A 25579-nucleotide genomic window follows, 5' to 3' on the forward strand; every position below is an offset into this window, starting at 1 on the left:
GGCGGGGGGGGGGGGGGGGGGGGGGCACAAGGAATGGACAGGGAGGGATGCCAAAAGAACTGGGATGAAAATCACCACCTTAAAAATTGTGCCTCAGGGTGGAACTGGCATTCATTCATTGATGCATTCACTCATTCATTCACCGTTCCAGGATTTCTTCCTTCAGCATGTACTTAACATGCCTGGACCAGGATCGGACCCTAAAGCATGAATTTGGTTCCACATATACCCAAGCTGTTCCCAAGGAGGACCTCAGGGCCCGGAAATCATGCCCAATGGACGATGTCCACTGCAGACATCATCTTCCCCACGTGGAACCAGAAACCCGAAGGGTCCCTCATATGTGAACTCAGGTCTTTTCTTGACCTCACGACACAAATAGCCACAGTTCTTCTGGAACAAAAAGGACTCAAAACACGAAGTTCAAAGGCCACACAAAATAAACCCAGGACTGGTGAGTCTCAGGATTGGTGGAGGCTACTTGGCCCTGAGGACTCAGGTGGAGACAGAGGCTCCAGGCAAAACTCTCCAAACCCCTCACGCTGCGTCCGAGGCTAAATTTTGCTGTCAGCTCTACCTAGCACTGTGACATGGCCCCAAAGGGCACCTCAGAGGGAGATGATGATTACTCTAGAAAGAACCTTAAGAACAGTGTACCAGGACGAGAGTGGCTAGGCTGCTACTGGTCACCCACTTACGGTGGCAACTGATGGCCTGGATTCCTGAATTCCTCCTAGAAAACACAGCCCTGGGCACATGTCAAATAAGACTGCCCCTCATAGAACATGAAACAACATCCCACAGTGTCCAAAGGAAGGGCCTTCTAGAAGCTGTGGTCCCTGGAGCTTTTCCAGATTTTTCTCTACAAGGAGAGGGAATCTGGCCACCTCAGGTTCGTGACTCCATCAATACTTAATGAAAAATCCAGAGCTTCACTGGTCTTCCTGCCCCTCCTCTGTTCTTTCCACACTTCCCTCTGCCCTCAGGGTAACCCTGCGCCTCTGAATGGCCGCCCAAGGCCTACTTGAAGAGGTCCCCTTCCTTCCTGCCCAGCCTCATCTCTCCATATTTCCCCCTAAGGCTTCCTTTCTGTACTCCAGCTATACTTTGCCTTCATACTCTAAACCTCTTCACTTTCTCCCTCTCGGGACCTGTGTTCTCTGGGCGCCTTCTCCGTTTAACTTCTCCTGGTGGGCACTTCAGAGCTTGGCGTTCATCATCAGCTCTTCCGGGACCCTTTCTTGACACCCCACTCACCCCAAGATTCGGTTAGCATCCTTTCTGCTAACTTCCAACTCTGTGCCCTGCTTGCCTCAAGCACTGGACCAGGAGTTTCTTCAGAGCAGGCACAGGGTCAGGGCCCGGCAGAGTCAGGCTGCGACTATCTGGACAGGGGGAGTCCCTCCCCAGGGCCCCTCCCTCCAGCAACCTGAGCCCCACACGGGAGACTGAGGGGCACAAGGGGTGCTGTGCCACAGCCTTCCATTCCTGCCCAGGGGCATCAAGGCATCACTGGTCTTCAGGGAGAATGCACAGCCCAACCGGCCCCTGAACTCGGGAGAGGGAAGAAAGAATTCTTCCCACTCTGATGCTTTTCGCTTCTGATGCAAAAGGTCTCTAATTTCATTCGTGGAAACACAATTTAGTTCTACTGGTGGCCCAAGGAGTATCATTTCTACTCTTAGATTTTAATACCAATTTTTTTAAATATAAGGGGACCTGGGTTATATGATAGTCTCTGACTTTAGTAAACCAGGTCTGCCCAGTATTACCTAGTGCAGAGATGCAGGGCTGGTAAAATTCTCCCACTCAAGTCCACTTTGTGATGATACTACAAGCTGTATACTCCTGACTTCTACATTTTTCACTATGCACAAGAATATTATTCCAATTCATGTTAAGGAAAGAGAAAGAAGGAACACATGCACATAGAAATGGACATCATCAGCGCCCTGAAAATCTGAGACAAAGAAAGGTGTCAGCTACCGCAGAGAAGACAAGTAGGCAGAATTTGCTGCCTGTTCATTCCAGTCACACGGGTCTTCCCTCTGCCACTGCTCACAAATGCCTCTTGCAGAGTTCTTCCCTCGACTCACGTGACAAGAGGAGTTTGCTGCATCTGTTCTTTTGCTTTCTTCCCTTTTAAAAATAATCTGTGGTTTGTGTGTTTTTACACAATACAGATTAGCTGGCAGGGGATGCGTCACTGCTCGCACACCATCACTCCCGGCGATTAAAAATAAAAATCACATCTGCAATGCAAAGCTCACGCGCTCCGCTTTTAGAAAAGGGTGAGAGACTTGGGTGCCCAGCACCTTCTTGTAAATGCGACTCAGCTCCTATGTGCCTGTGCAGGACTTGTAAAGATGAGGCATTTTAACCTGCAAGGTTCTGATAACCTGGAAGAGTATTGGTGCCCCAAACCTTGACCTCCCAAACCCACCCATGCATTCTCAAGGGCATGGGGCAGGGGTCACAAACAGCCTCAGGATCCCAGACTCCTAAACCAGAAAAGGCTGTGGTCTCTGGTAACAAACTGCCCCCAGGATAAGCTCCCTCAGACTAACAAAAAAGAGCAAACCTTGAGTCACAAAATGAACTGCGTCTGGTCAGAGACCCAGCGTTGGCATCTGGGATGGTTTTAATCAGAAGTGCCCAGATTTACACCTCCCAGGATGGCTCGCACTTGACCACGCAGCTGAACACGTCATTAATCATTTCCAATCCAGTGCTCATCTCTCTCCTTCAGTGTGGACTCAAGTCTCACTGTGCAAAGTAAACGACAGCTAGCCACTGCCAGTGCCACCTTTGTCTCGGCCATAACAGGGGAGGGGGACTCAGCACGCCAGGCTACTCCAGGGCCTCCCCCTCTCCCCATCTCTCTGGTGTGCAGCACATACCCTCTCCCATGCTTACCTACAGCTGTGCCAGAAAGGTTTCACCCGCAGCAAGGCCTCGAGGCTGAAACAGCGGATTTTAGGCTCTAAATCAAAGCCGTCTCAGACTGGTTGACCTCGGGGCCCCGTCTCCTTATCCTATTAACTCACTCTTGTCAGTCCAAGCACGCGCTTAATTTGAGGACCAGCAACCCAGCTGCCCAAGGTAATGAGGTCTGGCATAAACCAACTCTTCTCAGGAGAATGTTTCTTGGACAGAAACCATGGGTACTTCATAACTTGGTACCGCCATGGTTATTTCCTAGGGCGGTCCGGTTTTAGACCACCTAGCCCAAACAAGGGAACTCTAAAGCTCCTGCATAAAAGCGGATGTAATAGCGTTTCAAGTTCTGAAACCTCTTGAGCATTCTTCTGGGGAAGAGGTCAATGACCGGTAATGACTTAGGGGAAGACGGCGGGCATGAGACCAAAATGAGGAAGACGAAGCACTTGGGGTGTGGTGGGTGCAGGTCATGCTCTCAGCCAGCCCAGATCAACCCCAGGAGGCAGAGGCCAGGAAGGATGTGTGAGTACTTGAGGGTGGGCTGCTCTCTAAAAATAACAGGGATAATCAAGCTGCAGGCTTCATCCCCCACCCTCCCACTTTCAAAGAGCGGGTTGTTTTACATCTGTACTCGGTTGAGTGTGATTTTTATGTGCCAGGCTTCCATTAGGTGTCAGACTCAGGACTAAAATAAACCTGAAAGAACAAAGGAAGCCGGTGGAAGGGGCCAGATGTTTTCCCCTCTGCCAGCCTGCGAAGGCCACCCTGTGTGCTGGTCGCTGCTCCCACTGTGTCACCTTCAAAAGTAATCCCGTGCTTAAGGATGAAATGATGCACAGCCTTTGAAAAATCAAGCAAGAATCATTTCTCGGTCAGGATCAGATTGATTTTTGCCTGATTATGTCACGGGAATTGAGAGTGGAGGATGGACACAGAAGCCAAACCAAGAGTCACACGAGCTGCTGTCTACAATAGCCAGGACATGGAAGCAAACTAAGTGTCCATCGATGGATGAATGGATAAAGAAGATGTGGCACATATATACAATGGAATATTACTCAGCCATAAAATGAAATGAAATTGAGTTATTTGTAGTGAGGTGGGTGGACCTAGAGTCTGTCATACAGAGTGAAGTAAGTCAGAAAGAGAAAAACAAATACCTTATGCTAACACATATATATGGAACCAAAAAAAAAAAAATGGTTATGAAGAACCTAGGGGCAGGACAGGAATAAAGACGTAGACATACAGAATGGACCTGAGGACATGGGGAGGGGGAAAGGTAAGCTGGGACAAAGTGAGAGAGTGTCATGGACATATATACACTACCAAATGTAAAACAGATAGCTAGTGGGAAGCAGCCACAGAGCACAGGGAGATCAGCTCGGTGCTTTGTGACCACCTAGACGGGTGGGATAGGGAGGGTGGGAGAGAGACGCAAGAGGGAGGAGATATGGGGATATATGTATATGTGTAGCTGATTCACTTTGTTATAAAGAAGAAACTAACACACCATTGTAAAGCAATTAGACTCCAATAAAAATGTTAAAAAAAAAAAAAAAAAAAAGAGTCACCTGAGCTAAAAACAGTGGTCAGCTCTGACTGCAGGTTTCCTGTGTGCACCTCTCATCTTCACGTCATCAAAACCAAAGGGGCACCTGTCGCTTTTATTTTATGGATGGGGAAGCCGAGGCACAGAAACATTATGTAATTTGCCCAACCTGTCAGACACAGCTAGCCTGGGGCACAGGATGTGAACCAAGTCTAATTGCAGACCTCTGCTCCTATCTGCAGTATTAAATAACCTCAGCAAGGCCATGTGCATAAGTAATTTCTGGGAAGCCTTCCTTCTCGGTCAACATGGGAAGTGGAGGGTATGCACATCCTTTTATCGCCAAAGCACCTGCGCCGACTGGAGCTCTTACCTCAGTAAAGACTGACTGCCTAGATTTCAAGATTCTCACATTCAGCAAGTCTACCTCCAAAAGTTAATACAGCCAAAGCACTTCAAAAGGATTTAGGGAAATTAATGTCCACTGATAACCTAAAGAAGTTCAATGTTATACCATAGTTATTTGCACATTTAATAATAACATCAGTATTAATATTTCAAGACTAAATAAAACTATTCACGGATTTTTTTTCCCTAGGACTTGGCATTTTTAAAAATCCCTGTTTTTCAACCAGAAAAATGTTCCAGCCTTCAAAATTAAGATTAGGACTCATCTTGAAATTTCTATAAACTGGGTTAATCAATCAGCAAATATATTTTGGAGGACCATACTGTGCCAGGCACTGCTCTAGGTCCCTCCCTCACGGCCCCTGCAGTGTGCTATTCACTGGATCTCACATGCTGTGATGGCTGGGGCAGTGGGAATGGTCTGACACCCACTAACACCCACTGCAGAGACCAGGGTGAAGGACAGGAATGTCTCAATGGCACTGGTCACTACACCAGACTACTGAAGATCCACAGCATCTGTCAAATCAAACCCACTGAATGACACTCAATTTGTCATGCATTGAACTGATATTTTATAATGTGGAAATCAATATTTGATAATAGATTGTTGTAGAGCATTTCTAAATATGAAATTATATAAATCCTTTAAAACATTTAGCATTTTCATAATAAAACATCAGAAGTAACCAATGGGTCTCAAAAGCATTCATCTACTCGCTTTCCAAACATATTTAAAAGTAAATGCCTATAAACAGCTATCTATATATTTCAGAGCTAATTTGTTTTTTTAAATGCAAACCACTCATTTTGGCAGATGACTAGGAAGCAGCACAAGAGGAAAAGGATGCAGAATTAACTCTCACCACCTATTTACTGGAGATCTCATCTGAGCAAAGGAAAGGCCCTGATGGAAATTTTGCTTTTTATTGAAGCTGATTATTGATACACAGCCATGGGATCACAGGGCCCTCCTTCCCTGCAGGACCCAGATGACAGCCACCCAGCCTACCTGTCTCAGTTGCAGTCACAATGCTGCTGGCTGCAGCATCCTACCTCTTAATAGAGTGTCGTGGGAAGCAAAGGCCATTACTACACCATTGAGACTGACCCCAGCACAGTGCCAGCAGGTGCCTGACACACAAAATGATGGATAAAATGGCATCATTATAACTGACAGATGGCAGGGAGAACAGGAAGTGCCTCTTCTATTCATTTCTGGCCTCATCCTCAAATATAATCATTTTTGCTATATCGATTATCAAAAAAACGTACATGGTCTAAAAATCGTATAGTAAATATAACGGAGCTTATGAAAAAAAAAAAAAGAGAGAGAGAGACCGTTCAAGACTGATGCAAATATTTACCCAGAGAATTAACAAAGCAAGTAACAATTACAACCGTTCAAGACTGATGCAAATATTTACCCAGAGAATTAACAAAGCAAGTAACAATTACAAGTTAAAAATTACCAGCACAGTTAAAAACTAATTATGAATAAGTAAACAGGACTAGCAGATAATATTTATACATCCATGTTCATAGCAGCATTATTCATACAATAGCCAAAAGGTGGAAATGACTCAAGTGTCTACAGACAGATGAATAAACAAAATGTGGTATATACACACAGAGAAATATTAATCAGTCTTAAAAAGAAAGGAAATTTGGACAGATGGTACAACACGGATGAACCTTGAGGACATTATGTTAAGTGAAATAAGCCAGTCACAAATGGACAAATACTGTATAATTCCACTTATATGAGGTACTTAAGAGTAGTCAAATTCATAGAGACAGAAAGTAGAACAGTTGTTGTCAGGAGCTGTGGGGAGAAAAGGGAGTGAGGAGTTAGTGTTTAATGAGCATGTGGTTTCAATCTGGGAAGATGAAAAAAGCTCTAGAGATGCATGGTGGTGATGGCTGCACAACAATGTGAATGTTCTTGATGCCAACATACTTAAGAATGACTAAAATGGTAAATTGTCTATTACGTATATTTTACCACAATTTTAAAAAAGAAAACAAAAGAAAGAAGACTTCACTTAAAATCTTAAAAGGTAAAAGGTGCCTTGACTGAAGAGGAGGGACAGAGGAACTGAGGCTGCTGAGCTGTAATGACAAGGGCAAAATGCACACAGCTCAGAGAGAACCGTGCAAAATCACTTCTTGAACGGAGCATGCAGCCAAGACGAACCAGGAACAAGGTGAATGGGTTCTGTGTTCTCGCCTTGCGGAGTTCTACTGGATTTCTGCACTGTTGTAAAGTATTAATATGCTGGGAACAACTGACTTCCACATTACACTGACATCATTCCCATACTTATAATCGTAATAGCATATGAGCTAACCTGTTACAGAAATACATGCTGTAGCTAAAACGCTTGGTATTTAACAGGTCCAATAATACTTCCTTAAACTGAAAGAATGGTGAGCTTACTAAATTGGAATCAGCCCAAATTTTGCATCTACCCCAGCCACAGCAATGACCTTGCCTACACCTCCACCCATACACGTATACACTCACGCATCCTTACCTGTACATTTATTTTGAGTTACTTTTTTAAGTTGAATGCCTTCAATCCATTTTATTTATTTATTTTGTTAAATTTTATCTTGAGTTACTTTTAATTGCTTGCCTTGAATCATGCTACTTCCCTCAGATCAATGCAGACATTTTAATTCAGTCATAAAGGGAAAAACTGACAATTATTGGGTCCTTCCAGTAGGCTGCTGCTATTTCACAACCCAACAGGAGAATGTGGTAATGCATTTTTGCTGTCTTTAAATGAGGCTACAGAACCGTCTTGGGGTTCCCCACTGAACCCAATGGATTCCCGTTGAAGGTCTGGAATTGGTGTCAGGGGCACAGACCCTGCCTCTCCTCCTGGGAATCACACTCGGAATTTCAGACTGCTCCCACTTGGGATAAACTTTCTGGGGGTCAGAGAGCCAACCTGCCCCAAAGTCCTTTCCTCAGTGGCCATTATCACCCCTCACTGTGAACCCTAAGGAAATAAGAGGCTATACTTTTGAGGAAGAAGAGGGTGAAAGACAGAAGGAAGGAAAACGGCAGGGAAGGGGAGGGCCCCGAGAGGTGCTGGAGTGAGGCCGGGATGCTAACGAAGTGTTGGCCATTTGGCCTCTGGGTCCCTGGGGTATGCAGAGCTACGATTACATGCTGCTGGTTTTCTGCATATGCCAGGAAGAATCCAACCCGTCAAGCAAAATAAATACATCTCTAGCAAGGAAAAAGTGAAGGTAAATGTACTTCAAGTATCTATATTTATATCATAACAGCCAGTTATACTTGTTCCAATGTTAAATGGTCCCTTTTGCCAGTTGGTAAAGGGATATTCTGATTTATGCCGTACACTTTTACACCAAGGTAAAGTCTCTCTATGGGGCTTAAAAAACACTGATATAGAATACACGATCCCTGCAAAGTCCAATGACACGCAAAACAAACATGCTGCCACCAATACAAAGGGCACAAAGTAAAACATCAAAGCTGCTTAGGAACCGTGAACAGAAACAGAGGCATGATTTTCTTTCCCTGACAGAAGCTGTCCCCAACTCAGAATGCTCATATCTTACCAGTGACCTCCATGAGTTGGAGAGGGCAGCATCTTTCTAGGGTAGCAATGTGATGGACCACAGCCCATGGGACTTAGGGCAAGGTTATCTGGGAATCCACACACTCAACATTGTTATATCATGTCTGGCACAGGGATACTTGATGATGGTTTGATCAATGTAATAAAAATTCCTTAATCAGACACCAAAAGCTGGCCACTCTAATCTATTCCCAAGAGAAATTCTTGCCCACATGCACCAAGAGACACATACCAGAATGTCTGCAGCAGTACAGCTTGTGATAACCAAAAACTGGAAACAATCTAAATGTCCACCACCAGTAGAATGGATAAGTCAATTGTGGTGCACCCACCACCCACAAAGTGGAATGTACAGCAGGGAAACGAACAGATCACCGCTACATGCACCCGCACGGATGATCTCAGGAGCATGAGGTTGAGTGGAACAAAAGTGAGCTGCAGACAAATACACGGCGTGCTACTCAATGTATATGAAGCCCAACGACGCGTCTGTTTATGGATATAAACATATGTGGTAAAACTCTCCACAGAAAAGCAAAGAAATGATGAACAATGATGAAATTTCCAGCAAGCAGTGATCTCTGTGTGGGGAGGGCACAAAGGGAACTTCAAAATAACGGTGTTCTCTTTCTTGGGTGGCAGGCATTTGAGCATTCCTGGAATCATTAATTCTTTATATCTTACACGTATGTTGTGAAAGTTTTTGTAGTAACGCATTTTATAAAAATACTATTTTTATTTATTTATTTATTTATTTTTGGACTCAGACTCTTTATTACAAGGATATTCCCTTAACAAAAGAAGAAAGTAGAACATACAGAATGTCTTCCAATGGGACTCCAAAAATACTGCTTTAAAAAGCTGCCTGGGGGGCTTCGCTGGTGGCACAGTGGTTGAGAGTCCGCCTGCCAATGCAGGGGACATGGGTTCATGCCCCAGTCCGGGAAGATCCCACATGCCGCGGAGCGGCTAGGCCCGTGAGCCATGGTCGCTGAGCCTGAGCGTCCGGAGCCTGTGCTCCGCAACAGGAGAGACCACAACAGTGAGAGGCCCGTGTACCGCAAAAAAAAAAAAAAAAAAAAAAAAAGATGCCTGATTATGAAAGAGAACTATAGAATTATTCATGCCTCAAACTGAAGGGATTGCAAATGTTCAGGGGAAGGCAAAAACAAAGGGTTGTCATTCCAGAGCTTTCTCCTGCCCTCACACAGTCCAAGGTCTGATATTCCCAGGGGCACACCTGACTCTTGATTCTGTGACTGTCACTCAGATAAGATGAACTCTCAGTTAAAGATGGTCTGGGGGCTGCTGAGTGTACATAATCCCTCCTCTTTCTTAGAAGTGACCAAAACACATCACTGGGCTGGGGCAGGCATCAGCAAACTGCAAACGCATGGGCCATACCCGGCCTGACAGCTGTTTTTGTGCTACCTGTAAAACTAAGGATGGTTTTGACTTTTTTTTTAATGGTTGAAAAATATCAAAAGAAGAATAAAATTTTATAACATGAGAAAATTATATGAAATTCAAATGTCAGTGTCCATAAAGTTTTTTTTTTAGATTTTTTAAAATTATTATCTATTTTTGGCTGCGTTGGATCTTAGTTGCAGCAAACGGGATCTTTCATCGTGGCGTGCGGGCTTCTCTCTAGTTGTGGCATGCAGGTTTTTTCTCTTCTCTAGCTGTGGCACACAGACTCCAGGGCGTGTGGGCTCTGTAGTTTGTGGCATGCAGGCTCTCTAGTTGAGGCGTGTGAGCTCAGTAGTTGTGGCGCATGGGCTTAGTTGCTCTGCGGCATGTGGGCTCTTAGTTCCCTGACCAGGGATCGAACCCGTGTCCCCTGCATTGGAAGGCGGATTCTTTACCACTGTGCCAACAGGGAGGCCCCAGTGTCCATAAAATTTTATTGGACCACAACCACATTCATTCACCTGTGACTGCTTTCACCCTACAACAGAAAATGGAGTAACTGCCTAAAATATTTACTATCTGACCCTTTGCAGAAAAAAACTTGCCTCCCTTGTCCTAGAGAAAAGTTTAAGAAATAAATCAGGTCAGGTACAGAACCTAAGACACAAAATTTGCTTCTGTGCTCATACTGGCTGCTTATTAGACTACATAATAAACTATAGTATAAATTTAAAAAACAAGGAATATTCTGGCTAGAATGGGGAGACAGGCCCAGACAGAAAGACCATCCAGGGCATGAGATCTACACAACTATCAACACTGGAATACCAATCTGTGTTCTGAGCAGACAAAGCAGAAAGGTACACCATTGTGGAAAAAGTCACGTAGCCTGAGGAAAACAAACAAAAACATAACAGTTATTCGGAGCAAAGCTGTTCTCCCATCAAGTGTGAAGCCATCCAGTGTGATGCCCTGACCACACTGCCCCCGTGACAGCTCCCTGCGACCCGAGCCGACTATACTATTCGACAGCACAACAGGAAAGTGGCAATTCTGTGGAGCCCTCTGTCAGGAGCGTCTACTAAGTAGATGTGACCGCATTTTATCAAAAAGAGACCATGCTCAGGCTTGCTGGGCCTCCAGTATCATCTTCTCCCAGGAGCACAACTAGACTGTGCGTCTGCCAAATATAAAACCTGCGCCAAGCGAGCCACGTTTTGGTACCCGTGGAGAGCATGATGAAATGTGTGTGCCATCTGCACATCCTAAGACACTCAGAATAGCCCATGGTCAGCTGCTCAAGCTTGGGGAGAACAGCTATGACAGTTGGGCATGTGAACTGGCTCAGGAGCGGGGGCTTAGAAACAGGGATTGCCATCCCTCTGGGCCTTCTCTCCAAGGTCTGCCTGACCCAGTCCATCTAGAAGCCCTGACTCACCCCCCACTGGAGCTTTAGGGTTGCCATGGCAATGACTGTCCACAGAGGAAGGAAGAGGCAAAAGGTCCAAGGTCAGCATGACATGAAGGGTACAGGCTAACAGGTTGTGAACACCCAAAAGAGCATCTGCAGACATGAAGCAAAACTTTAAAAAGGTGATAAGGTACAAGATGCTGGATTTAACCTCGAGGGTGCCATTTCAGTGCCTACCTCTGCATGTTGGTTCCGTGTCCATCTGCTGACGGGAAAGAGCCTCTGCTTCTATCGCACAACAGCACAGATGGAGCCCCGAGCTGGGGATCAGGAGTTCTGATCCTGCCCTGAAAGCTCGGTGGGAACTTAGCCGGCGCAAAAGCTGCTGAGACCAGTTTGGTTTTACAGTCGTCCCAAGGTATCCACAGGAAATAGGTTCTAGGACCCCCTCTGATACCAAAATCTGAGGATGCTCAAATCCCTTATATAAACTGGCACAGTATTTGCATATAACCTATGCACATCCTCCTGTATACTTTAAACCACTTCTAGATTATAATAATTTATAACATAATTATTATTATACAATGTAAATGCTATGTAGATAGTCGCTGGCACACAGCAAATTCAAGTTTTGCTTTTTGGAACTTTCTGGAATTTCCCCCCCACCCCCAAATATTTTTGATCCAAGGTTGTGGAACCCATGGATACAGGGAGACGAATGTAATTATAAAAGAATAATCAGTACATTTATATAAAATATTTTAAATGATATATTTTATTTGTATATAATTTTGGAAGGTAATACATTCACATAGTTCAACAAATCAAGATGCTTTGGAGAGACACACTGAGAAATCTAGCTCCCACCCCCTGTCCCCCATGCATCCCCCCCACCATACGTGACCATTTTATCGGACCTTTGGTGTTCACCCAGCTTCTCTTAATGCGTTCACAAGTAAATACGAATACATGGCCTTATTTTTCTCTCCCTTTCTTACACACAAATGTGTATGCTGTTCCCTACCTTACTCCTTCCCCTAACAATATAGAATGGAGATCTTTCCACGTGGGCCCTCTCTTTCCTCTGTTACAGCTGCAGAGTGTCCCCCCGTGTGGCTGGACCCCACGTGCTACAGTGGACACACAGGCTGTTTCCAGACTCTGCTGTCATAGAAAAACGTGTAACATGCAACCTTAACCAGAGTTCACTCTCTGTGTGCAGGTTTGTTTGTAAGATAAATTCCAGAAGCATATCAGACATTTTAATTCCCCTTCCCCCCAGGCTACTATTTTATAAATCATGTTTATTTTTGTCAATGGCTTTAGTCACTGATGAGAAACACAAGAGATGGGAACTGGGGTAGCAAAAGTCTTAGAATCGGGCTTCCCTGATGGCGCAGTGGTTGAGAGTCCACCTGCCGATGCAGGGTTTGTGCCCCGGTCAGGGAAGATCCCACATGCCGCGGAGCGGCTGGGCCCATGAACCATGGCCGCTGAGCCTGCGCGTCTGGAGCCTGTGCTCCTCAACGGGAGAGGCCACAACAGTGAGAGGCCCGCGTACCGTTAACAAACAAACAAAAAAAGTCTTGGAATCCTTTTTTTGGTTGGCAATGTTAGAGAAGGAATAATAGTATATGTGCCAAGACTGTCCCATGGTCCTGCGCCGCCTTCTCCTCTTCCTTGTTAACACTGACAAATAAGGAGCTGAAAAAAGAATAGCTGAACATATGGGATACAGAAATAAATGCTCTTAACAAGTCTATGGAAAGGGAAGCCTTGAGCCCCACTGCCCTGTTGGTCTGTGGTTCTGAGGTTGGTGACACCAAGAGAAACTCCAGGTGTTTCCTAACTCTGTTGTCATATTTATTTATCTCCTACACCAATGTACTTCCACATGTACCCGCTTCCCCCTCTAAAATGAGTAGGGGTGGCTGAGGGCTAGGAGCATGAAGGATCTGTGAGACACAAGCCAAACTCAAGGTGCTTCTTACCCTGGCCACCCTCAACTAGGAAATTCAACTCAAAATTTCTTCTTATTCCTTTCACGTCAGGCTGTGTGAGATGTTAGGAGTGCAAAGATATGATCTCTCGTCCTTCTTTTCTTTTTTTGGCTGCACCGCACAGCATGCGGGATCTTAGTTCCCCGACCAGGGATCAATCCCGTGCCCCCTGCAGTGGAAGCTCGGAGTCTCAACCACTGGACCACCAGCCAAGTCCCATGATCTCTCACCTTGAGAAACCTACAAAAAGTCAACCCTGGGATGGGCAGTTCGATAAGTTGCCAAAATACAGAGGTGAGCACAGGACACAAGAAGAGAGCCTCAGCAAGGAGGGGTTACCTGGCGCACTTGTGCTGCACTGACTGTAGAGTTTCCAAGCGTGGAAGGGAACAGAGGCAGCGGGTGGAATTTAGGGCAGCAGGATGTGGTGGTGGACTGTGGAGGGGCGAGAGGTAGGAACAGAAGATGAAGAAGGCATGTGGACAGATAACTGCTGACCACCTGGTAGACCCTGCTCAGTGGTCCTCAAACTTCAGCCTGCACCAACGTCACTGGGGAGCTTGTCAAATGCACATTTCCCAGGCGCAGTCCACAGAGGTCAGATCTAGTAGGTATTAAGTGGGTTCAGGAATCCACAACAAAAAAATCACGCTGAGTAATTCTGCAGATTATCCAAACTGACTTCAGGAAATGCTGCGGAAGGCAATGCAGGTGTAGCGTGACAGGAGTGACAGGCAGGCCTTAACCATCCAGGTTACTCTGGAGCTGGCAAGTTACGAGGAGGTGGGAGGCCAGGAGACCAGTAAAGGGGACGATGCTGCACAAGGCCAGGTACATGATGATGGGGCTGAGGGCATGGGCTTATAGAGCAAAAGACAGAGTTAGGGTAGAAGTGAATGGACTTGTAACTGATGCCCACTGTCCAAACAGGCACAGAGCAGGGGAGGAGCCCGATCTGCCCAGGGTGGAGGCCAGCTTCCCAGAGGAAGGGATTTTTAAGTTGGGATCTGAGGATGAGCTGGCATTAGTGAGATACCAAGGCAGGTGCATGTAGGCTCCTGAAATTCACAGCCAGCGTTCTAAGGTAGGTATATGTCCAAACCTCCTGGGGCTGCCACAAAGCCACACTGTGTGTGCCCTGAGCACATCTATTAAAGTTTCTCCTGCCTACCACCCTGGTCTATGACAAGCTACAGCTATGGGTACAGTCACAGAATCCCCAATATTCCAACAGCAGTGCCAGAGAGGGGCACCATGGCCCTGGTTTCTGGTAGGGTGTAGAAGGGGAGATCCTGCAGCCTTTCTGGACACTTTTCCTCCAAACCCCCATGTACTTAGAAGGGGGAATGAGGGAGTGGGCAGGAAGGAGAGAAGGAAGAAAAGAGCTGTTGCCCTGTGACCTTTGCCCTCTTCTGTCAACCCCAAATAGAAAAGGGGACAGTGCAATGTGACACCTGGTAGTGACAAGACAAGGGGGAACACATACTGCACAGGTGGAGAACGACCTCATATTACTTCCTCCAGTGTTGCAGAATTCTCCTAAGCATCCTGTGCCCTGCCAGTTACCTGAGTCCTTCGTCTATGAATTTACTGTTGGTGGAAAAAGAGTCTTCTTGGCGTCTTCCCTGTGGCACTAAAGTTCCAACATCCAGGTGTCCTGGGCGGGAATCTCGAGAGAAGCCATTGCTCACCAGGCTGGGGAGAAGCGTTCTCAACCCTCCGCTCTCAGAATCAGCGGGGAGCTCTGATGAGCACACCCACACCTGCCTCCCCAGGCCAGCAGAGGGGCATCTCGGTGGGAGCGGGAGTAGGAACGTCTTCAGAGCATCTCGGGTGATTGTGATGCACGAGGAGGGCTGAGCACACTTTCCGGGGAAGTGAAGTGGGTGAGACTCCCGGCTCCAGCCCACGGCACTTCCGTCTGTGTGTGTACTGGTACATTCTGGAGATCTACCTACCGTTTCCTTCGAGGAAAGCTTCTGCTGATTTTTAAAGGCCTGCAAACCACTGTATATAGGTAAGTTTCTATATAATCGTAGCCGTGTTCCTAATTCTATTTTTTTTTATTATTATTTTATTTTATTTATTTATTTATTTTTATTTTGGGGTTGTGCCGCACAGCATGTGGGATCCTAGTTCCGCTAGGGATCGAACTCGTGCCGCCCGCATTGGAAGCACGGAGTCTTAACCGCTGGACTGCCAGCGAAGTCCCCGTTCCTAATTTTAAAATAAGGCATCACTACCTCAACCATCCTTACAGCACTCTGAGTAATTCTGAGCATGTAGCCTACTTATGTATTACTTACTGGTGAACTATACAGAAGTAGAAATCTAACAGTATGCATATTATAAAGAACAGCTGAAATAGAACTATTAAACGGACGAGGTAAAATTCACATAAATAGAAGTTCAGGGGATCACCAGTCCCCACTGGCACAGCAGTGGTAGGGGGAGGGAAAGGCTGATTACCAGGGTGGGAGGTAAACCACTCAGTCTCTCAGATTAAAGCCCTGGAACATTGCTCCGCTTAAATATATTTTGAAAATGCATGTGTGGAGAAAATAGAGGATCTCCACAGGAGAAAGCTGGCTTGCAGGTGAACAGATGGTTAATGGGTAAAAGCTCTTTTATTTCATGCAAAGGAGGCATTTCTAATTTAGAGTTTTAAGATCCCAGGAGATCAGATGGAAGAAGGATCTTCCCCTTAGAAAAGTACCATCGGGCAAAATGCCAAGGCTATAGTCTCTTTTTCAGTTTAAGTTAAACCTCTGGAAAACAAACAGGAGTTTTTTCTTGAGCAAAGGCACAAAGAGAGGAAGGGTTCTAGACCCAAGGCTTCCTGAGATGAACAGAACACACAGAACACACACTAGGATCATGTTACTTCCCTGGGGCAATTAAACAGGAAGGCAAGTCAGCACTTCAGAGACACAGTTGATCTTCAAGGGCTGCTGACCAAGTGCAAGGCACTGTGCAGGAAGCTACGACCAGCAAGGAGCAGGGCACGCCCTACCTTGCAGGGCTCATGGTGGGTACATGAGTAATTACAGTAATTTCAAATCCTCCGGAGTTGCAATTACAATAATTACTCATGCACCCACCGTGAGCCCAAAATTGGGGCTCAAAATTAAGAGGGCCTCACAGGGGCCCTGTGCTGGCACCAACAGGAAGAGAAAGGGTGGGAAGATGGTCCCAGGCAGAGCCCAGATGGGAACTGGAAGAATTCCTGACTGGCAGGAACATCAAGGGCTGAGAGACGGCTGGAGAACTTGAGATGAGACAAGGGACCAAGGAGGGGTGACAGTGTGAGTGTGGCAGGGGGGGGCTCCCTGTGAGCATGGGGAGTGTGGAATCTATGTAAAAGCCCCGTGAGAATCCACCATGGTAGCATCTTCAGAAAGGTTAGGTCTTCCTTTTAGAAGTCATACTCTGACTGCAGGGTGTGGAGTGGAGCGGATGGGAGGCTCTGCAGGAGGCCTGGACCAGAGCCAGGCCTTAGCCAGCGAGGGGAGAAAACAACCATAGCCACAAATAATGACACAGATGATGGTCAAGGTGACGATGATACTGGGAACCAGAGGCCGCTGTCAGTGCTTTACACCTATTAATTCAATTATTTGTCCCAACAACCTCTGGGGAGGTCCACCATCACCCCCTTTTCTGGGACAAAATGAGGCACAGGGAGCTTAAATGACTTACCTTAAGTCAGGCACTCATTGAAAGGACCAATGAAACAGACGTGAGAATGGCTGAGAAGTCAAATAAGATGTCTAAAGCCTAGAGCAGTAACTCTGTGATTGCTTTAGTGGGATAAAATTTACATACCATGAAATCACTAAGTGTACAATTCAATGATTTTTAGTAAATCTATAGTTGTGCAATCATCACCACAATCCAGTTTTAGAACACTCAGATCCTCCGAAAAGTCTCCTTGTGCCCATTTGCAGTCAATCCCTATTCCCACCCCCGGACCCGACCACCAAATCCACTTTCTGTCTCTAAAAATGTATCCAGTAACATTTTAAGTCAAAATATATTGAATCATTTTGGGATTTATTATTTTTCCTTCCACTGAAGACATTCAAAGTACCTAAGAGCTACTTGAGGAGAATCAGGCAGCTTTATTTTTAGGTTGTACAATTTTATACCATATGCTATTTCCCTCCCACCTCTTTGTTCCTCACTGAAAATGATTTATTCTGCTTTCTGGCATTAGCAGTTTGTTTCCGAGTATATTTATAATAGAGTCAAGCACATATCAAGCTAGCACGATCTAGAGTCAAATACAATTATCTCTTTAATGTGAGATGTTCCTCTGTACACAAAAATAACGTTTTATTTCAAGTGTTCATTTTTATTTTAAGGGGGTCATTACTAAGGAAAAATTATAAGATCTCCCCCGGAAATACAAACACTAATACTTGAGTAAGTCAAACCCTGCTAATATTTTTTCCTACCTGTTCACAACTGTAACAGTGGTACCTCCCAGCATCTGAACAGAAATAATTTTTCCGTTCTGTAATCTGAACAAATTTTATTCAAATAGCCATTGCATAAGAGAACTTGCTGAATTTACTGGGCTCCCATGAGACCCAATTTTTCTACCATAAAACAAGGCCCAGGGAAAAGCAGTCCTACCTCTTCTTTTCTCTCCTTCTTCCAAATTTCTGCTCTGTTCTGGGCTGTGTGAAGGAGGGAGTCTTCTCCAGGCCGTTCTTGAAATGATTTGCCTGCAAGCAAGTGCATCGACCTTCCCTGGGAAGGCCCTGCTTTATCCTCTTTACCCTCTTTAGGACACTTCCTTCCGTGGGGCCTTTGCTTAGCCTCCCTGCCCTTCCCACAGCCCCAGCCCTGCCCCATCCTGGGCTCACCCTCATCACCAGGGAGGTGGATCCGTTTGTGGTTCCCAAGTTCCTGCTTTACTTGGAAGTCCCAGCAAGGCCCACAGGTGCAGAGTGGTCCCTGGGCCTCACCTCCTCAGCCTTGCCTTCTACTCCACCACACATCCCACCAGCTCCATCCACGCCACTCACTCCATGGCTGAAACTGTACACGTCCCAGCCTCCAACGCCCCCCTCCCCAGCCCTCCAACTGCGAAGAGTCACCCACATTTCTTCAACCTTGCTGGCACAGGGTGGTCTGCCTCTCAGCCCCTCTGGCTCCCCTCTTTCCGTGTCCAGCCTGGGCCCCAAGGTCCAGTATTTCTATGAAGCCAAGGAAAAGCCACCAGGTCAGGCTGGGCCCTGGTCCCCACAGTGGTCACACTGCTCTTGACGCCTCCCTTATGAATAGCTCGAGAACAGTGACTCTTAACCAGGGATGAGTTTGCTTCCCAGGGAACATTCATCTGGAGACAGTTTTGGTTGTCATACCTGGGGCACGGGGTGCTCCTGGCATCTAGTGAGTAGAGGCCAGGGATGTTGATAAACATGCTACAGGCCAGCCCTTACAACCAAGAATTACCTGGCTCAAAGTGTCAATAGAATGTGAATCTATGAAAACCTCAAAATGAAAAAAATTTTTAAATTCAAAATTGCCAAGGTTGAGAGACCCTGCTCTAAAGCACATCCTTCTTTACATGTGAAGGCGAATTTCAGCCCTTACTGACTAGTCAACTGTTAAGTTTTTTCTAATCTTAAAAATGGTTTTGTGTTTTTTGAAGAGGACTCTTAAGAGACACATGTAACAAATGTCCTTTGATCCAGGTGTCCACACTTGTGCTGGGTCCAGACATAAGCCAGGTATATGACCATTCAGCTGGTAAGAGCGATCAGAGGGCAAAGAGAAGGCCAGGGTCTTAGAATGGGCAGCACGTGAAGAGCCCTGAAAATACAAACCATGAAGAACCAGTAGCAAACGCCACCCTCCGTTTGTCCAGCGGCCGCCTGGCAGAGGACGGCCTGTCACAAGGCCAGGGAGACAGTGACTGATCCCGGATCAGAAAATGTCCAGGGCAGGTGTGTTTCAACTGGGCTTTGTGTGGTGCAGGCCCCTCCTGGGTCCCTAACCCAGAGCAGACCCCCTCTTACGGGCTTTATGTGTTGTACTTCCAGATGAGACTGCATTTTAAAAAATGTTTCCTTGGCTAAACAGAGTTTTAAAACCACTGGTGCAGGGTTTTAACTGGTGTATCAGTTAAGATTATTTTTTTTAATTTATTTATTTTATTATTTTATTTTATTTATTTATTTTTGGCTGTGTTGGGTCTTCGTTGCTGTGTGTGTGCTTTTTCTCTAGTTGTGGCGAGCGGGGGCTACTCTTTGTTGTGGTGCGCGGGCTTCTCGTTGCAGTGGCTTCTCTTGTTGCCGAGCACGGGCTCTAGGCGTGCGGGCTTCAGTAGTTGTGGCTCGTGGGCTCTAGAGCACAGGCTCAGTAGTTGTGGCGCATGGGCTTAGTTGCTCCGTGGCATGTGAGATCTTCCTGGACCAGGGCTCAAACCCGTGTTCCCTGCATTGGCAGGCGGATTCTTACCCACTGCGCCACCAGGGAAGCCCCCAGTTAAGATTCTTAGTTGCAAGAAACAGAAACCAACACTGGCTGATTTAAGCAGAAAAGTATTTCATTAAAAGGATATTAAGGAGCTAGGGTTGGACGATCAGGAACAAGAGGCAAACATGACCCAGAACTATGGTAGAAAGGACCCCACTGTCTCAATGCCAAATCCTTGATGTAGCAGCCTGTGCAGCTAACAGTAAACAGCCTTGGACATCGCTCCCTATCACCAGCCATACTCTCTCTCTCACACGATCCTGTGCAAACTGTCCCTATGGCCACAGTGAGCTCTTTTTTTTTTTTAATTGTAACAACTTTTTTCTTTTCCTCTGCTTCTTTTTATAAAGTCCCTATAAATTGAAGTTTGGGTGGATGTATTTAAATATTTCTTTTTTTTTAACTGAAGTATAGTTGATTTACAACATATTAGTTTCAGGTGTACAACACAGAGACTTGACATGTTTATAAATTCAGAGTGAACTCTTCATAGTTCCTGAGTTGTTAGTGCCACTGGCTCCCAACTCAGAGATTGGAATGGACACACTGACCTGCAGAGCCCAGGCCCTAGCTGCAAAGGACACTGGGAAAGCGAGCCTTTGCATTTCCAGCTTCCCCTGTGGGTGATGGACTCTGCTGCCCATCAAGTCTTATAAGGACAGAAATTTTCTAAGCACAGAAGCGGTAAAGTGGGAGGGACCTAAAAGAATGACAGTGGGATATAAGGGCTCTGGGTCCTCAGAAAAGTAAAATGCATTGACAAGAGGGGAAAAAGGGCCCAAGTATTATTTATATTTTTTGTATGTTTTAAATGTTTCATATCAAAACTAAAGGTCCCTACTTGGATGCCAAAAAACAAACTTCACTCTTTGGCCTAAAACTATGCAAAAGACCAAGGACATGGGAGCAGCCACCAGGCCACTTGGAAACCTGGTTAAAGAAAAAGAAGCTTCTAATTTTCACCTGGGTTGCTTTTAGGTGAAATCAGATGCCAGTGCCACTGGGCTTGGCTGAAACTAACCAAGGAAGAGAGCCTGCAGATAATTAGAAGGCAGTGTACAGCCAACTGCACACAGGTCTTCCCAACTCTACTTACTCACTGAGAAAGTGGAAGAAGCAAAGAAGCAATTAACAGTAAAGATAAAGATCTATTTTAAAAGATGGGTATATTTATAACTCACACATACCCAGACACTCTGTGGGTGGAGGCATGTACAGACAATATGTCTGTGGTCAAGCGGGAATCCATGGACATGTGAGAAGCAAAAAAGATTTGCAAAAATGGGACTCAATAAATGATGTTTGAACTACAAAAGATAATTCCAAGTTCTTTCATCTCAAATTTGACATAAAGTCTGACTCACTGCTAGGGTTGCCCTGAACAAAGAAAATTAATTTTAAATTTAAACATTTATAATTTATGGTCACTACTTTTTTTTCTCTTTTTTTGGTTTTTTTTGTTTGTTTGTTTAAAGCCAGCGGCCATGTTTTGGTTCTTCCACCGGGCCTGCTCGTATTTGTATACCTACTCATACAAGAAGGGCCATCTGAGATTTAAAAAGAAGAGGTGATTTATGCTTGAAAAATATGAATCATGGAGAAAGGCAAAATGAACTAAAATTATTCAGGGTGAGAATTCAAGGCGGAAGGAGATTGAACTGAGGTCTCCAAACATACAGAGAGAGCCTCAGGGAGGTTCTGACTGGCTGGTTTATACTTCTACTAGGAAAGACTTAGAAAAATGGGCCTAAACTACAAATAAGGGATGTACAGTAAGTGAAGGAAGGGTATCATGGTAATAAGAACAGTTAAATACTGGAATGAGTAACAGCACAAAACTTTGGAACTTTATTCTCTGGGGATTTTAAAAACAGGGAATCAAAGTATCTAAGATCTAAGCTAACACAGAATGCACAGGACCTTTGTGGAAAAATAAGTTAAGCTTTATTAAAAGTTCCAAAAGAAGACATAAAGAAATCAAGAAACATAGATTTTCCAGGAAAAGGTGCCTTATCATTTCAATGATGTCAAATTGTCTCAAACTTCATGTATAAAGTCAATGCATTTCCAATCAAAATTCCAACAGGATATTTGAGAAACTCAAACTGACTGTAAAACTTGTCTGGTTAGAGAATTTTATTTTCCCAGAACGCACTATGCTCCCTGTCTCCGTGCTTCGTTCTTGCCAGTCCCTCCACCTGGAATGCCCTTCTGCCTTTTATTCCCTCAGCTAACTTCAGTCACCTTCCAAGATTCAGTTCGGGCTTCTTCTCTTCTAGAAAGCCTCCCTTGGACCTCTAGCTTGGGCTAAGGGATGCATCCTCCACAGCTTGAGTTTACACCCTGATCTTAGCATCGGGGTTAGCTACTGTCTACCTACCTACTACTATCTCACCCTGAACTGTGAGCTTGTCAAAGGGTGGGGCTACGTCATTCATCTCTGGATACCCAATACCTGGCACAGCCTGGCACGGGACATGCTTAATGAACTGGAGAACTTTCTTGTAAGGTAACACCCTGGTGACAACTCCTACGTACTGAGCACCTACCACGTGCAGCCCAGTGCTAGGTGCTCTGCAGACCTCTGACCTTCGCCACTGACCAGCAGGTTGCAGTGGGGCAGCCCCTATCAAATGAGGGAGCCAAAGGTCAAAGTTGGTTAAGCAGCTTGCCCCAGGCCACCAGGCTAATAACGGGCGTGGCCACCTTTGGAACCTTGGCAGAGTTGGCTCCAAAGCTCTTTCCAGACCCCGCCCCGCTCCGCTCCCCACGTTCTCCTTCCTGCTGTGGAGCGCCTGCCACGAGCCGCTGCGCAGGATGATGGCGGACGAGACAAGCCCCACCCCGGCCCGGCCTGTGCAGCGGCAGAAGAGGGCTGAAGCCCCAACCGGCGGAGAAACCAACTGGGGCCGGCACAAAAAGTGACCGGTCTTCACCGCCCCTCAAATCAGAGCCTGACCCGGGGGGGTCAGCCCGGCAGACGCTCCCACCCTTACCAGGGCACCCATCCACACACCACATCCACCCGTCCATTCCAGACGGGGATCAGGCACCGGGGCACTGTCTCCTCCCACGAAGGCCCCGGCCACTCCTAAGGCCTCGGCCCCGACCCAGGGAAGGCGGTCTCCACGGCGTCACCCACCCGCCCTATGGCAGCCTCACCCCTGGGGCCCGCTTTCCCCACCAGGCCCAGTGGCCGGCCGCTCACCTCACAGCCACCTGCAGTCAAGGGCAGGCACCCACCGCCCCGGGGAAGCCAGAGTCGAGGCAGCCACTCCCCTTCTCTCAGGTTAGGGAATTTTTTAAGCAGAAAAACAAGGAAGGAGAGTTACCTGACCAGATGCCACAGTATTAACAACAGTGTGGTTACAGCACCGGAACGCATGAGTTGACACACAATAAATTTGCCATGCACATATGATAAAGGATGATAAAGTGCGCATACAAATCAGTGGGGAAGGAGCAAGTTGTTTGTGGACGGGACAAAAAAATTGAAAAAAAGAAAACTGGATCCTGACCTCATACCTACTCAACGGTAGACTCCAGATAGAGTGAAAACTTAAATGCAAAAGATAAAACCACACAACTAAGAAGCTAAGAGAAAAATGTAAGAATGAACTTGGGGTGAGATGGATTTGTTCAACAGCATCCAAAAGGGAATAGATAGATTTAACCACAGCAAAATTAAGAATTTCTGTTGTGTGCAGGGCACCACAGACAAAGTTAACAGAGGGTGATAAAGTGGGAGAACAGCTCTGCAATCTCTGAGACTAAAAAGGGGATTGGCATCTAGAATGTGCATGAACATTTCAAAACAACTGGAAAAAAAAAAAAAGTAACTTTACATTTTACAAAATGGGCAAAAGCTGAGAAAAGGTGCCCCCCAGAGGGGAAATCCAAATGGCTAGAAAAGTATGTGAAGGACATGGTAGCAGGGGGCCTGAGGCAGCCTGGTTCGCCATCACCTGGGGATGGACACTGGCCTACCCTTGCACGTGGCCAATGACTAAGCAGCAGTCAGGAGCAAAGAACTAGCTGGAAACCATAAAAACACAAGGTTTTTTGTAGATGAAACCATTACATTTTTCAAAGATATGTCTAAGGACATATATTTAACACTGTGCACTGGGAATCTATGGGGGGGGGAGGAAGAAGACAATTTTTAAATAAAACCAAACAGAAGTGGAGCCTATAGCACTGATGGATGAGAGAGTGCCATAAACTTAAGAGTCTAACCATTCAACGCGCTCCAGCTGGGTTCAAAAGAATAAGGAAATTAACATTATACATATTTCATCTGTCTGGGGTGACTTAGGCAGAGTCCTGTGGGAGGTTCTTTCCTGGCCCAGGGTTCTGGAATTTGCAGATATTGTCATGAACTAGCTCCAAATTACCTCTCATTGCAAATCCTGGCATAGGATAACGTTACATTTTGACTTTGGAAAAAAGTAAAAACGTGCTGAAGTTCCATCCAAAACACATAATTTAAATGTGAAAATCAAAGGACACCAAGTGCTTCTCAAGGACAGTGTTCCAAGTCCAGTGCAGCCAGACTGCTCCAGCCAGAATATGTAATGAAGCACACCAAATGGAATTCTCCAGGTTCCTTTCCAGATGGGGGGTTTGTTTCTGTAGGATGGCAGGCATTTTTTCCTATTACAAAACAATTATTCTAGGTTAGGCTCTGGTATAATGATCCTGTGACTAAGGGGCAAGGAAGAGGGGAATATGGAGTGAAAAGGGAGTCAGCGCAAAGATATACTTTATCAGCTTGGAAACAGGTGTGAGAATAGCTATGCAGACAGTTCTCCAAAGAAGACAAACAAATGGTCAGTAAACACCTGAGAAGACGCCCAGTATCACTAATAGTCATTAGGGAAATGCAACTAAAACCTCTAATGAGATACCACTTCATGCCCATTAGTATGGCTATAATAAAAAAGAAACAACAACAAGCGTTGGAGAGGATGTCCAGAAAACAGGAGCCCTCATATATCACTGATGGGAATGTAAAACAGTGCAGCCATTCTGCAAAACAGTCTGGCAGTTCCTCAAAGTGTTAAACATAGAATTACCATATGACTCAGCCACTCCACTCTTAGGTATACACCCAAGCGATATGAAAACGTGTGTCATACAAAAACTTGTACGTGAAAGTTCACAGAAGCATTATTCACAAGAGCCAAAAAGTAAAAATAACCCAAATGTCCATCAGCTGATGACTGGATAAAGAAAATGAGGTATATCCATATAATGGAATATTATTCAGCCATAAAAAAAAGAAATACACATGCTACAACATGGATGGACCTAAGTAAAAAAAAGCCAGACACAAAATGCCATATATTACATAATTTCATTTATAGGAAATGTCCAGGACAGGCAAATCCACAAGAGGCAGAAAATAGATCAGTGGTTGCCTGGGGCTGGGAGGAGACAAGTGACTGCTGATGAGTATGGAGGATCCTTGTGGGTGATGAAAATGTTCTGGAAGAGTGGTGAGTGTTGTGCAACTTTGTGAATATACTAAAAACCACTGAATTGTACATTTTAAAGGGGTGAACTATGTGGTATGGAAATTATCTCTCAATTTTTAAAAAATCCTGTGTCCCCAAAGCCCTGCATTCCTGACCTCACTGGATGACAGAATTGGATGACTTCCTCAAGCGCCAGCTGGGCCCTGTTCCAGGGAGCACCTCCCTTTTAAACTTGTCTCTCACACTTTCTAGATATAAAAGACTAGGGAAAG

The 25579-nt window shown here is 45.6% G+C and overlaps 1 protein-coding gene across 1 annotated transcript in view; it reads right to left on the bottom strand.

The window, feature by feature from the left end:
* EEPD1 (endonuclease/exonuclease/phosphatase family domain containing 1) overlaps positions 1-25579 on the bottom strand; it is a 111937-nt gene that overhangs the window by 71872 nt on the left and 14486 nt on the right. The gene's annotated exons all lie outside the window — the stretch shown is intronic.

This window comes from Lipotes vexillifer, unplaced genomic scaffold (genome assembly GCF_000442215.2).
Source record: "Lipotes vexillifer unplaced genomic scaffold, Lipotes_vexillifer_v1.1 scaffold822, whole genome shotgun sequence".
Classification (NCBI taxonomy): Eukaryota; Metazoa; Chordata; class Mammalia; order Artiodactyla; family Lipotidae; genus Lipotes; species Lipotes vexillifer.